This window comes from Coturnix japonica, chromosome 4 (genome assembly GCF_001577835.2).
Source record: "Coturnix japonica isolate 7356 chromosome 4, Coturnix japonica 2.1, whole genome shotgun sequence".
Taxonomy (NCBI): domain Eukaryota; kingdom Metazoa; phylum Chordata; class Aves; order Galliformes; family Phasianidae; genus Coturnix; species Coturnix japonica.
In genome coordinates, this window is record NC_029519.1 from 73,525,589 (window position 1) to 73,540,672 (window position 15,084).

Sequence of the window (15,084 nt, forward strand, 5' to 3'; positions counted from 1 at the left end):
AGGAAGGGATGACGTCCAGAGGGACCTCAACAGACTTGAAGGGGTGGGCCTGAGTGAACCTAATGAGGTTCAGTATGGCAAAGTGCAAGGTTTTGCATTTGGGCTGGAGGAATCCCAGACATCTATATGGACTGGAAGGAGTAGTCCTTGAGAGCAGCCCTGCAGAGAAGAACCTAGGGATCCTGATGGATGAGAAACTTAACATGAGCCAGCAGTGTGCTCTTGCAGCACTGAAAGCAAATGGTATCCTGGGCTCCATCAGGAGAGGGGTGGCCAGAGGGAACAGGGAGGTGACTGTTGCTCTCTACTCTGCTCTTGTGAGGCCCCATCTGGAGTAGTGCATCCAGGTATGGAGCCCCCAGTACAAGAAAGACAGAGGGCTGTTGGGGAGGGTCCAAAGGAGAGCCATGAAGGTGATCAGGGGGCTGGAGCACCTCCTCTACAAAGACAGGCTGAGTGAACTGGGCTTGTTCAGCCTGGAGAAAAAAAGGCTGCGGGGCAACCTAATTGCAGCCTTTCAGTACCTGACAGGAGCCTATAAACAGGAGGGGAATAAACTCTTTGAAAGGGTGGATAACAGCAGGACAAGGGGAAATGGTTTTAAGTTGAAGAGGGGAAGATTTAGGTTGGATGTTAGGGGGAAGACCTTTACTATAAGAGTGGTGAGGTGTTAAAACAGGCTGCCTAGAGAGGTTGTGGATGCTTTGTCCCTGGAGGTGGTCAAGGCCAGGTTGGATGGGGCCCTGGGCAATCTGGTCTAGTAAATGGGGAGTTTGGTGGCCCTGCTTGGCAGGAGGCTTGAAGATTCATAGTCCTGGAGGTCCCTTCCAATGTGGGCCACTCTGTGATTTGTTCTAGGGGGATGTCAAATATGCCAAGATACTTATGAGTGAATGACAACCGTATCAACAAAAATAGTAAACTAGATCTGTCAGACTTTGATTTTGAGCTTTGGTATAGTGAGTCTCATTAGGTAACTGCCTGGCCACCAATGTGCTGGTGTTGTAGTACTGGTTACATTTCTGGAATAAAATGATTCTGATGCAGAGCTGAGTAAGAAAAGATGAGTTAGAAAGGATGGCAATTCCTGGAGAAAGAAGGAAAGCAAAGAACATAATTAAACAAGATCATTTTAAATTATAAATGCGTAAGTTATTTGAGATCAGTGAGATGAAATTCCGGATGTCCCAGTGCAAAATACATGGTGAGAAGTACATGTTTGCAAGAAGGGAGGGAGCATCATTAATGCAACATGCGGAGTTACAAACTGCATGGTGGGTCACAAACTAAATAGGGATGGGTAGCATTTGCTGTAAAAATAGGATAAACTAGATTGTGGAATTTATGAACAGGAAGATCATCTAGAGGAAGTAGGAGGGTGAGACCTTGGGTGAAGTACATGTCTGTTTCTTTACACTGTGGCATAAGAAAGATGTGCATACATTAAAAGAAGACCACAGGAGATCGATAAAAATGATTAGATGGTTAAAGATCAAAGGGCATGATCTTCGGATGATATAAATCACTTCAGGCACAATCACTCCCAAAGAACTAAGCTGATTCACACCACCTGAGGAGCTGATTAAAGGAGTTATTTTTTAAATTTTCTATTTAATCTTACCTTAACAGTGGCAATTTGCATTAGATTCTCAGAGCCATCAAGTTTTCCCCAAGGCATCCAGGAAAGAATTATATGAGTGTCATAATTTAACTCACTCTTTTTTTTTTTTTTTTTTTTTTCCCTTCATTTTTATCTTAAATTGATTCTTTTTTTTCACTTTCTATTTTAACTTTATTTAAAGATGTACACAGTTAAAGAAGGAAGTATTTTTTTTAAATACAGGGCACAATTAACCTCTGAACCTTACTGTCTCCTGATATCATTGAAGCCAGAAGCATAATAGGAATATAAAAGGGTAACAGATAATGAGAAAATCTCATGAAAGATTAGAGGAAATTAAAATAATAAAGACTTTATCAAAAAAGGATATAAAGCTACACACTTCAGGACATAAGACAACCAATAGATATCCAAATGGAGGAAACTTGTTTCTTTAGCATCACATTGCCCTATAGCTGTCCTTAATGGGCTTGTCTTACCTTGAAACATCTGTTAGCCTTCTTGGGAGATACTGAAGCAGATGGACACAGGTCCACAAGTCTTGTCCACACTTATCTCCACAGACCTATCAAGAAAATCTTGTGTTATCCTGTCCACAGGTGCACGAGTCTGGCAATGTTTGTTTGTTTGTTGTAATAATAAATAATATTTTTATGATGTGGAAAGGTGCCATGAAAAGGCTATTGGAAAAAAATGCTAGAAAAGTTTTCCACTGAGAAGGAGGGTGAGGTGCTGGAACACGTTGCCCAGAGTGGTTGTGGATATCCCATCCCTGGAGATGTTCAAGGCCAGTGTGGATGCGGTCCTGGGCAACCTCATCTAGTGCTTAATCTAGCAGTTTCCAACCCTGCCTCTGTCAGGGGTGCTGGAACTTGGTGATCCTCAATGTCCCTTCCAACACATGCTATTTTATGATTCTATGAACCAGATTGCCTTCAGAAGAAAAGGACTAGTTGTGTGTTTGATGGGATGGTCATATATATCTACTGCTAGCAACCTCTCGAAGGTGCAGTGAGAGATGCTAAGGCTTTATCTGCTTAGGGAAAAATGTCAATTTTCAAAGAGATATGAAAGGAACAAAAGGAATTTTGCACTACTGAGGGCTAACACATATCTCCACAAGATATGTTATCCTTGAAAGGTAAAGGTCTTTTCCTAGAGTCAGATATAGGCACTTTGAGAAGCAGGATTGGGAACCCCCCACAGTCAATAGTTTTCTCAGGAAAGTTTTTCATGAATCTCCTTGCGTGGATCCTGAACTGAGCTGATTTAATACGGTGATTAATTTTTTTGTGGTACTTTTCTTCTCCAAAACCTACGTATTGTTCTTTAGATCTATCAGTGACTCATTCTTAACTGCATAACACTGATAGAGCTATATTCTGGTGGCAAGGTATATGAGGTTTGGTTGTTTTCTAAGACCAGGTAGACCTGGTCTTCTTAAATCTTCTTGTAATCTCTTCCACACCTTCTCACTCCGCACTTTCTTACCGACCTCTGGAACAGCATCACAAAATCTTTTGCAACAACTTGTAACTATTTGAGATGTGTTAATATATCTTTTAGGTTATGTGAAATTTTTTTTGTAGCCATAGCCCAGTTTTGGGAATTCCATATTTTCCAGTGCAGCTGAGAGAAAACAATGTGCCTACAGTGATTTACAGTGATAGAGGATCTGGCCTAATAAACCTATTTCTGTCTACAAAGGATATAGTCCATGTCTCCTTTATGATGCATTCTGACAGTTGATTTTACTTAGTACTCTTTGCTAAGAAGGGCCAAAAAACAGATAAAATAATGGACTGAGCTGAAGAAAAAAACCCTGCTATTTCAATTTCAAGTGTTGCTGTCCAGACTTAAAAACTTTGTGGATTTCTACTTTCTGAGGTCCTCAGTTCAACGGGAAGAGTCTCCAGGGGGCAGCAAAGGCACAACTTCAGTCTTAATCCTTGTTCCCTCCGATTACTTGTTCATTAAGCTATAATAGATTTATAGAACTAAAGATTGTGACTTTCTTTCAAAGATGTGCTCTCTTGATTTGAAGGTCTTGTTTAAGAACTGTTGCAGTTGAAACGAAGTCTTATTTCCAATTTGAATTTGACTTGATCCAACTATCCTGCTGCTTGTTTTGCCTCTGCTTCACTGCAGACACTGCTTGGACTCCCTGTGGGTCTCTTCTTTTTCAATTCTGTTTCAATTCAATTTCTAGAGGAGGAGGATATAATTATTATTTTTTTTTGCCCATATCTTCGTGCTCCGTTGAAGTCAAATTTACCTGTGTGTTCTTGAGATTCAGAGCATGTGACTTTGATTCAAGGGCAGATTGAGCATCTTGTAAAAGCAGCAACCTCAGCCTTCATATTGGCTGGGAAAAAAAATCCTGAATCTACTTTAACCAGAAAGGAGCAGTGAAAATTAACAGTTTCTGAACAGAAAATAGAGACAGCTGGGAGAACATCAAATCTGAACCTTTTGACGAATTGTCAGAGGAAGATGAGAGGCAGCCAGGAACTGAGGGGGAATAACCAGTCTCCAGAGAGTAGAGGATTTGAGCTGCAGCTGTCATACAGGTGAAGGAGGAATTATCCAAACCAAGAAAGAGCAGTGAAGGGAAATCCTTAAAAGAATAGATAAAGAAGCACAATAGCAAAAGCATGTGATGGGAGGATGAACAGGGAACAGGTACAGGTCTAGGAATTGAAAATGAAGAAAACCACAGACTCCATTTGGCGTTAACACAAAGTTCATCTAGCACATGGAGGCTGCCCAACAGGAAGAGAACCAACCACAGGCAGGTCACTTGTATGCAGTAGATTAGGATGAAAGCTGTGTATTGTCAGTATTTGGACAAGAGAAAGAATTGTTTCCAAGAGAAACTACTCATAGCAGCAGAAACCAAAGGATAATCCCAAGGAAGAATGGTCAAACTCGGAGCTGTATAGCGTTATATAGCACTATATATATATATGCATAGCACTAGCACTATACATTTAACTTTATCATCTTTAGAGTTCTATTATCTCCAGGAACATGCAGAAACATCAGCAATCATCACAAACTCATAGGAAGGCTTAAGTTGGAATGGACCTATGGGAGCGGAGTATTCACTATATCAGGCTGCACAGGGCCCATCGAACCTGGACTTGAGCACCTCCAGGGATGAAGCATCCACAGGTTCTTCGAGCTGTCTGCCAACGTCTCACTGCTCTCTAAGTAAAGAATTGTCCTCCTAATACCTACTCTAAATCTCCCCTCTTTTAATTTGAAACCATTCCTCTTGTGAGTAAATGTGAAGAAGTTTGTTCTCCTGTTAGTGATGCAGGACCAAAGTTTTTACAATACATTGACACAATTCTCTTGTAATTTATTGAGGGGGTTAATAAAGAAATCCAGTTTAGATTTTTAAGGAGATTTAGTTTTTCAGATAGATCTACTGAAACATACAAGTCTGTTTCTGTTTATTTTGGGGAACTTAGAATTGAGCCTAAGTTCATCTACTTGATTATCTATTTTATAAATTTTTGCATGCAGGACATTTTTTTTCAAGTCAGTCTGCAAAAACAGTATTTATTCTATTCAGTGCTCAAGGTAATTTGACAGATAACACCACTGTTTCTGAACTGACATGTACCTACTCCTCCTTCAAAGAGAAGAATCTATGTCAACTCTGCGAAGTTGCTAGGACAACATGAGGGAACTTATGAATTCTCCTCCTCAAAGAGCAGCACTTTTCTTCCTGCTGCATTAATTACATCACTATATTTATCACAGTTCAGGAGAAAAGTGACAATTAAACTGTGGCACTTCTCTGGAGAACTGCCAACGTATTTATAACCAGAGTGAAGATGGGGACACATAATCAAAATGAAATAGAGATGCTTGCCACACAGTGCTATCATCTATCTTTCTGATATAAGGATTCTATTCCTATTAGGAGTCTATTTAAGAAGTAATATACTGTTTGCTTTAGAAGAAATAGGAGTTTTGGTAACACATGCTTGTTTTTAAACAGAGTACCAGAAGTAAGGAAAGTGTGGGGTTGGGGTAGTAGAAAATTTTCTTTGAAGTTTCTGTTCTGCCATCATAAAGTTCATCAGAATTGGGAAGTTCTTTAAACACAGTCTTTTCCAGCTTGAAAAACGTATGCGTTATTATGATTCATCAAGATATCCTGTCTCACGTTGTTCAATATCTGAAGTCAGCATCTTGATTCTTATATAACAGTATTACATAATCATTATTATATAATGCTAATTATAAAAAAATAAGGATTAATTTCAACCTGGAAGTCTTTATGTTAAAATTTCAAATTGATCATATACACAGTATTCTGTTTCATAATAAGAGTCAGATGACTAATTGGAGAAAATAATAAAGTCATAAAACAGCTTGGAAGGGACCTCATGGATCATCAAGTTTCAGCATCCCTGACACTAGATTAAGCACTAGGTGAAATTGTCCAGGGCCCCATCCAGCTTGGCCTTGGACACCTCCAGGGATAGGGCATCCACAATCTCTTTGTGCAGTCTGTTCCGGCACCTCACCCCATTCTCAGTGGAAAAACTTCTCCCTGACGTTGAATCCAAATCTTCCCTCTTTTAGGTTAAAACCATTCCCTCTTGTTTTATCACTATCTACTAATATATTAAGTTGATTCCCCTCCTGTTTATAATCTCCCTCTAAATACTTGAAGGCTGCAATGAGATCTCCCTTCAGCCTTTTTTTCTCCAGACTGAACAAGCCCAGTTTCTTCAACTTGTCTTCATAGAGGTTCCAGCCCTCTGATCATCTTTGTGGCCTTCCTCTGGACAATTTCCAAAAGTTCCACATCTTTCCTGTGTTCGGGAGACTTGGATTTCGTACTCCAACTGAGTCTCATGAGGACAGAGCAGAGGGGTTCAATCACCTACCCTGCCCTGCTGACCACTCCTCTTCTAATGCAGCCCTGGAAACTATTGGCCTTTGGGGTTGCAGACACACACTGCTGGCTTGTGTTAAGTTTTTCATCTACCAGGACCCCCAAGTCCTTTTCAGCAGGGCTACTTTTGCACTTTGCTTTGTTGAACCTCACTAAGTTCACATGGGCCCACCTTTTGAAGTGATCAAGGTCTCTCCAGATGGCATCTCTTACTTCTGCTGTATCAGCTGCACCACTCAGCTTGGTCTCACCCACAAACTTGTGCACACAATCCATCGTCATGTCATTGATAAAGATGCTAAAGTGCATGGGTTACAAGACGGACTTCTGGCCTCCACCTGGATTATTGACCACAGCCCTCTGGCTGCAAATTTATAATCAATTCCTTATACATCTAATAGTCCACCCTTCAAATCCATCTCTCTCCAATTTAGAGATAAGGATGTGGTGGGGAACCATGTCAAATCTGTAGATCCTTAAATTGTTGCCCTATGTCTGAAGGAAAAAAGAGAATATCCTAAGAGTGGACAAACTTGCTTCTCAGACATCCTTACCATTCTCTGTAGGCAGACAGTTCAGATAGAGCCAAGGAATCATTCTCTCTGACTGCCGAACACCTTATCTGGGGTGCACCTGCATACTCTCTTTCTCCAGCAGCATAGCAAGGAAGCAATCTTCTGAACTACTGTGACAGTAGGGGTGTACCTTCTTTTAACACCCGATTAGGCCAGCAAATAACTCTTTCTTCCCAGGGAGTAAGTAGAAAGCAGGGAAGGATGTGCTTTTAGATGCTTCAAGAACTAATCTTCTAAAATTTGAAGCATTAAGACAATTAAAGTAACTTCCATCCAGTTTGACCGTAATTGTAATAGCTATGAGAATAATTAGATGTAACATTCTTTAACTTGGAGCATTGATAATCAGGTACTTATTAAAAGAAAGAGGATCAAGCAGAGAACACAGTGATATGAGAATCAGAATGTGATTTATTTTTTTCTCAGAATCTTGCATTGTTTTTCTATGTTGCCTTCTGATATGACTGAATGTGTTGTAAGTGCTTTATGGTATCCATATGAACTGACTGACTTTTAGAGTGTTTGATCTTAGCTAACTGCCATTATATCTGGTGTTATGTCTTGTATTGCTTCAGTGCTAATTGTGAGTAGAAGGGCATGAAAGGATTTCACAAATATCTGTAATGTTTACATCCCTCTAGATTCATGATTATCAGTATAGTTTTGTGAACAAATTTGAGTTTAAAATTTTGGAGTATTTCATTGCAAGATGAGTCCTGTTGTTGCACTACTTTTTTCCAGTTAATAGTAGTAGGAGATGAAAAATAGCCCTGTGCAAACTCTCATCATGGTGGTCCTCTGGAAAAAGGAAGAATATAGTGTTTGATTTATTTATATTTATTTTTATTATGTCTTCAGCTTGCATAATGGGTTCATGTTACAACAGAAATATATATGAATTCAAACTTCAGGAGCCAGAAATGTAAATCTAAATTTTTGTTTATTATTTCATTATTTCATTATTTTTTTATTTATTTAAACTAATATTTGTATCTAGTTTTGTTTTGTGCTCCTAGTTTTGCCTCTTTTTGATCTGAGACACAAGACAGAGGCCTTTTAAAGTCCACGTCAAAACAAATTTGATTTGCACTGCTTGGTTTGGCAGCTGAGAACTGTAGGCTTTGAAAGAAGACACAGCTACAAAAAATGACATTAGATTCTCCAAGTAAATGTGCTTTCAATATTTACAAAGTTTTTGGCCTCAAATTCTCTGAACATATGTGTTTATAAATGTAACTTATTACTTCTCAGAAGCTTTTGGGTTTTCTTATGTCGTGAAATCACTGTAACAGATGGTTAATGTAGGACCCTAGAAATGCAGTGGATGTCAGCAAAGATTTACTAGATTAGGTTATCCCTGGTTGAATCATATCTTGCCAGGTAAGAAACAGGTCTTCATAAACCTGACTGTGTTGTTCATATTAACAATTCATGTATATCCAGTATTTCTATCCAGTAATTCAAATAATCTTCGTCAGTGATATATTGCAAATAGATTTATTTATTTTTTTCAAGAAAGCCATTATTTTATATCTTTCTTTTGATAGACATGTACTTCTGTCTTGCATTTTTTACAGATAAGGAAGTCTGTAACATGAATAATAATTGCAGATGGTATAAAATTTAAAAGATTTTTGGAAACAAACAATTCAGATGAGTAAATAGGAGTCAACAAGTCCAACAGGAAGATGAGAGGGATTCAAAATACCTGCAGAAGACAGTCAAGAGTTGATTCCATGAAGTCAGATACAAGAGGAAGTAGTAATCCAAGCAACACAAAGTTCCGTGCCGTGGAGGAATTTTAAACCCTGAATGGCAGAGCAACATATTTAGTCATTTCTGTAATGCTTTTTGTGCCAGCAGTCATGAAACTTAAAAAAAGTTAAAAACTTAAAAACAATAGAAAACATTCATATAAAATATTGCATTAAAACACCATGACATTATTTTATAGATTTTACAGTTGAAAAGCTAGCACACATCTAAATGAATTCTTCAGAGAGCAAAGCATTCTTAGGAGAAGCAGTCTTTTCTGGCGTAAACCAGAAAAGCTGCTCCAAGAAACATTCATCAAGTGAAAATGTGGTACTTCTTTGAGACAGAAGCACTAAAAGGTCCTCCTCAGCATGTCAGTTAAGGAACTTCAGTTCTGATATGAGCTTTAGACATAAAACTGTTCAAATGTTAACTCTCTTAAAAAATATTTGGTTGGACAGTGAATTATGGATAGAAAGATTCTTCCATATGTCTCCACTAGCAAGATTTGAGTATATTTGACCTCAGATTGAGAAGATGTTCTGTAGGTTTTAGGACCAGAGCAATTCTATTTTCAGTTCTGGACATGACGATATCAAAAACAGATCATGTTTCAGTAAGTAAAGGAAAAAAGCCAGGGGTAAGCAGAAGGAAAAAAAAATAAAAATACTAAGATGATTTTGTGATAGCTTTGCATCTAAATAAAAGGTAGAGTTTTCAAGGATGCTTAACACCTAACAATTCCTACTGATAAGCCTTAATATAATGATGGGTTGTGCGAGCTCTAAGAGAACCATGTTGTACTGTTGTGCAGTAAAAGGAATGCCACAGAGGTAACCATAAGGTAGCTGAGATTTTACATACAGGGATACCAGGAGCAGGCATTTACCCTTAGAAAAGAAACTAGCTTTATGCCCACAATAGTGTTTGGGTACCTCGGTGTCCAGACCTGGTGCATCTGGAACTTGAACCTGAATCAGCTTGGTTCCCTAAGTGGAGTGACTGAGCCATCTTTCCCTTAGTCTTTCTTCTTGAAGGTATTTTACACTGCATTTAAAATGTACAGGTACTTTTCAATGTGTTTTGCCCCTGAGGAATTAAAGAGAAAGGAAATAATCTTCTGTTCTTTCATTCCCCCCACAGAAACTAAATTTGATTTGCTCTATTTTAGGTTGACTTGTAAGAAAGTTCACAAGAGTTTCTAAAACTTAACAAATAAAAATCTTGCTGCTGATTTATTTTCATTCCCGCTGTCATCTTCTTGCTGTGACAATTTTGTCACTGTAGGACAGGTTCTACTGATATGTCCCAAACATACCATGTTCTCCCTTCTTCCTGCAGTTTACATTAGAGGTCAACAGTGAGATTGATCTGAACTTCAGTTACAGATTTAGGACCAAAGACTGTCAGAAGGATATAGCAATCTGCATATAAGAAGGAAAAGTGATTTGCAGAGCAAGTTATAAAGAGAGGGCTGCTTTGTGCCTTCAGGCAATGCCTGGGAACACAATCTGCACCCTCCTAGGATCAGCCCAGAGCTGTTCCATAAGCATATCTCCCCAGCAGCTAGTCCCTCACCTTGGGAAGCCTCCTCTAGCATGGAGAATCCCAAGCAATGCTTCATAAGCAGTGCTTGCATTTTGCAAAGGGAATGACTGTGGTCTGTTTGCTTTTTCAGCCAGCATCTTTTGTTGCTGTAAAGAAAGGCATGCGGGATAAAAATTCTCTCCAGATGGCAGCCTCATGGATGAGAAGGTGCTGCCTTTTTTTCTTAACTTTCTCATTTGTTGAAAGCTTCCTACTCCTTTGCTGCTTTAATTTAATCGTGCTGGCATTTTCCCAGTGAACCTGTTTTCCCCATATGTGAATATTCTTTTTACTAAATGGAGGTAATACTGGCAAATGTCCCTAGATAGAAAAAGGAACAAGCCCTTTATACCATGATTAGTAATACTTGTTTTATCCATCAAATGTGTTTTTATGTGCAGTCTCTGAGAAGACCAACATAAAAGCCTCATGCTATTTGACCTCCGTGTTCTTGTTTGTAAATAATCACTAATCAAGAGTCTTTCCTTGTCTCTAGGGCAAATGATAGCTGTAGTTCATGTCTGTTGTCCTTCCAAGGTTTCCAGATAATAGATGCATTCTCAAATTGATGAGATAAGATTTTCACCTGTTTTTGTGCAGTAACTGGGCTGTTGCCAGATGGTGGCTATGCATCACTGATGGTGGCTATGCATCCAGTTAATTATACCAGCAAAGGAAAAAAGAATTAAAATGTGCCCCATTGATGAAGAAAGGTACAGAGAAAGTCGATATTGTTTTGCTACAGATACTTATATTTTTTAAGCCTGAATTTCTAGATAACCTGCTTCCTATTACAGAGAATCTGGCATGGTGTGAAATGGGAAAATACAGGCTGGCTTTGACTATTCTTAAAAGTGTGGCTTTGATGGCAAGTGATGACACTATTTGCATCCGGTTTTTTTCCCTTCCTAAACAGTTGTCTCAGTTATTTCCAAAACCACGTGTTGACTGGGAGACTCATGGCTGGCATAAGCCAAAGCTGTACTAGAGAAGCTAACAATTAGCAATATGAGCAATCATAGCATCCTTGGTCTATTTTTGTATTTTATTACTGTAGATGCAGCCTCAAAACCAATTGAATTAACATAAATGATATAGAGTGCTGCTTAGTAGAACTTAAATGATTCATATAGAAACAAATAAGTTCATTCACGTTTTAGTTTGGTCAAAATCCTGCTTAAGAAGTTCTACCTCGGGATAGCTGTTAACCCTCTATTTGATGAGCTCCCCAGAAATATGGTGAGCCAGGGTCCAGCTTGGGTGAGCTAATGTGCAGGAAAGATTTGAACCACAACTGCTTCCACTTTGGTGGAAAAAGGTGAAGTATTTGTGAAGTTTTCATGTTTGAGTTGTTCTAGTTTGTATTAAACAATTATCCACTGAGCCAAAGTAAGAGAATCAGAGAACAGTTGAATGTGCTCATATAACTGGAAACAGAATGGTAAGACTACATAGTTGGATTTGCTGCTGAGACCTGCTGACTGATCCTCTGCATGTTTTAATCATTTGTGATATGTAGCAAATACATAGTAAAAAAACAACTTTCCTAAAATATGTGAATTTGATAGCTTACAAATAGGTGATTGTATAAATAACTGTTAAAATGAAAGTTTATCTCTTCTGCAATAGAATGCAGAATATCTAGATAGAACAGAATATCTAAATACTCAGAAGTATATATGTGGTAATTATATATAAGTAACTGTGGAATAGATTTTCTGACCTCACTTCAGGCCTCTGTACATTAACCAACACTTCCACAAGTATTCTGATTTTGATTTCAGTTAAAGAACTTCTGCAGATGATCAAAGTACAGAAAATGAGGGTTAAAAGATGCATTTTCTTTTTCTCTCATTAATTCTGTTACGCACAAATAGAGACTAAAGTAATTAACATATTGATTCAGAGTAAATGTAAATGAAACTCATAATTTCTTAGGTGAAATGTATGACAAAGCTTGGGGAATAAAAGCTCAAGAACAGTGCTAGAAAAATGTTCAGATTTTCCATGGACATAAATTTTATGGTCAAGAAAGGGGCTGAAAAAGTGGGTTGTACATCAAATACTGACATTCACTTTCATCTAACAGGTTTCTTTTTTCTAACTTTTGACATCAGGAACTAAATACAAACCCTAATGACTGAGATGAAGATATGCCCTCTTACATCAGGACTGAAAGTTGCGTCTGGTTATAGGTAAGGGAATAATAAAAATGGCATAACTATATTTTACTTGGTTAGAACTCTCCTTATGTTAACCAACATGCTACAGAAAAGTTATGGGCTAATGAAATTTTATATGAGTACTTTTAAACATAATACCACAGTATAGTACTGAAAATTTATGGGTCATTTATTCAACTACTGGAGTGCAGTTATGGCCAGATCAAACATTAAGCTAGAGGACTGAGGACATAAATTTATTTGTTTTAGAGGACAGAGGAAATCAATAAGAAATAGTGTTGTTCTCAGGGCTATAGTCAGCATGACCTCTGTCTGTTGTAGATTCTTCTGTTCAGCTTGAAAAGAATCATGAGATTAGATTGTGATCTGACAGGAAATCTGTTTGCTTCAGTGGAATAAAGAAGGGACAGTAATTATCATTACCAGTGTATTCAAGCACCTCTTGTTAATTAAAACGTACCTAAGGGGGTCTATGCATAGAAAATTAGGCTGTAAGTCTTAGTCTTAAATATTTAAAAACATCTTACTCAAAGATGCAGTTAGGATGGTACTCACATAAAAATAAATAAATAAATAAATAAATAAGCTGAGCTTTTCTCATTGGTGATTTCCAAGATTTTTCTTTCCAATATATCACTCTGAGAATGTGTCAGACTTAATTTGCCAAGCTTTTGATCAGAAGTTAAGAAGGACAAGCTGACTATTAGACTAAGTAGTTGCCTACCGCAGACTGTAGTCTTAATGAACATGTGAGCAAGGAAAACAAAGAATAATGCAAGTATCTCCTTGTTTTGTCTTCCATATCACACACATCCTAATCTGCCTGAAAACCTTGGATTTCTAATAGCCATTAAGAGGTATATCCACTAGCTATAGTAGATATGGAGCTTATGGAAATTTTAGACTCCCTTATGTAGGTGTTAAACCATAAAACATTATGATCTCAATTCCATTTCTCTTTCTTCAAGGAAAGATACTCTCTTCTTCACACTTTCAGCCCTCATTACTTTCATTAGTCATGCTGATGAGGTGATGGGAATGGCTCTGGGTTGTGTGTTCCTGCTTCCTTCTGCCAGGAAGATCATTACCCGAATCACAAACCAGGCTGACTTTGAATAACAACTGTTATTGATGCATAAAGCATTATCACAGTACATAGTCTCATCTCTGTTGGTGGGATGGGTTCAACACTGGGTTGTGGCAGTGGTTCTTCTGAGCCTGCATTATCCTGTTACAGAGTAATCATATATCTGAAGCACTAAGGTGCAATGGAAAGAAAACCCAAGAGGAACTTTGTATTGCAGATTGTATGAAGTGGCTGCTCTGAAATGGTCTGTGATACAGCACTCACTGTCTCAAACTCTAGCATACAGCTTGTACCTATCTATTCTGAAACCTGACGTGTATACCTCAGCAAGTCAACAAAATCAGTATGCTTGCGTGCATGTAGCCACATAAATCTCTGCCCTCATGGACCAAACTGTGCTTCTGCAGTCCAAGATGAAGCCATATATCTGAAATAAGGGAAGGTGCTCTTCCTGTTCTAGTTCTTCGCCTGTTGGTCTTCACTGAGGTTAAATATGGCTCTGTAGCCAAATAAAATAAATTTTTGGCAATCAGGAGAAAGGACGTATGGAGACAAAAATATTTTGATCTGTCTACTCCCGCTGCACATAAACTTCTCTGAAAATTGAATTTGTTTAAACGTCAAAGGCACTTCACATGGGATCAGGAGCTGTATATTTTGAAGTTCATTTCAGGGCAAATCTACTTTCCAAACCTAATACAGCTTGATTCACCTTCTCCAGGATGCTCGCTGGCTGGACTGGACTGGACCGGGTGACTGCACACTGGCTGCTATCAGTCTTTTCTAGCAAGGGAGCAGTATGAAAATGTCACAGACAGTCATAACATTTCCAATTGCTGGTATTATTAAAAACGTGGCATTGTTTAAGGAACATTCCAAACACCAATAAATGGCTTATGTGCAGTCTGAGAGCTGGTTGTACCAGAGATAGCATGCTTAACACATTAGCGTGGGATTTTTATGGCTGAATACATGTTAAGAAGTAAATACAACTTTATGCAAATAATTTGTTTTTCAGCTGGTCAGTTTGAACTGGTGCTAATCCCTGTCCACTGCTGGAGATTAGTGATTTTCCATGCTGCTTTGGTTTCTTTTCCTCTTTCCTCAGACTCTCCTACAAACCATTTCCTGAGCTCTAACAGAGTGGCCCATAGCTGTGTGCTTGTGAAAGGTCTTTTGTGCATCTTTTCTGCCTGATTCGTCCCCAGACGCTAATGCAATGAAAACATTGCTAATGCTGTGTTTTGTAACGGTGGTTCTCAAAGCCTGTCCTTGTAGGGCTCTCTGTGAGCTGGATGCCCAGTTGGTGCTGGCTCCTTCGTGTTGCTCAGCAGTGCTGAGAACCAGATCAGAATATA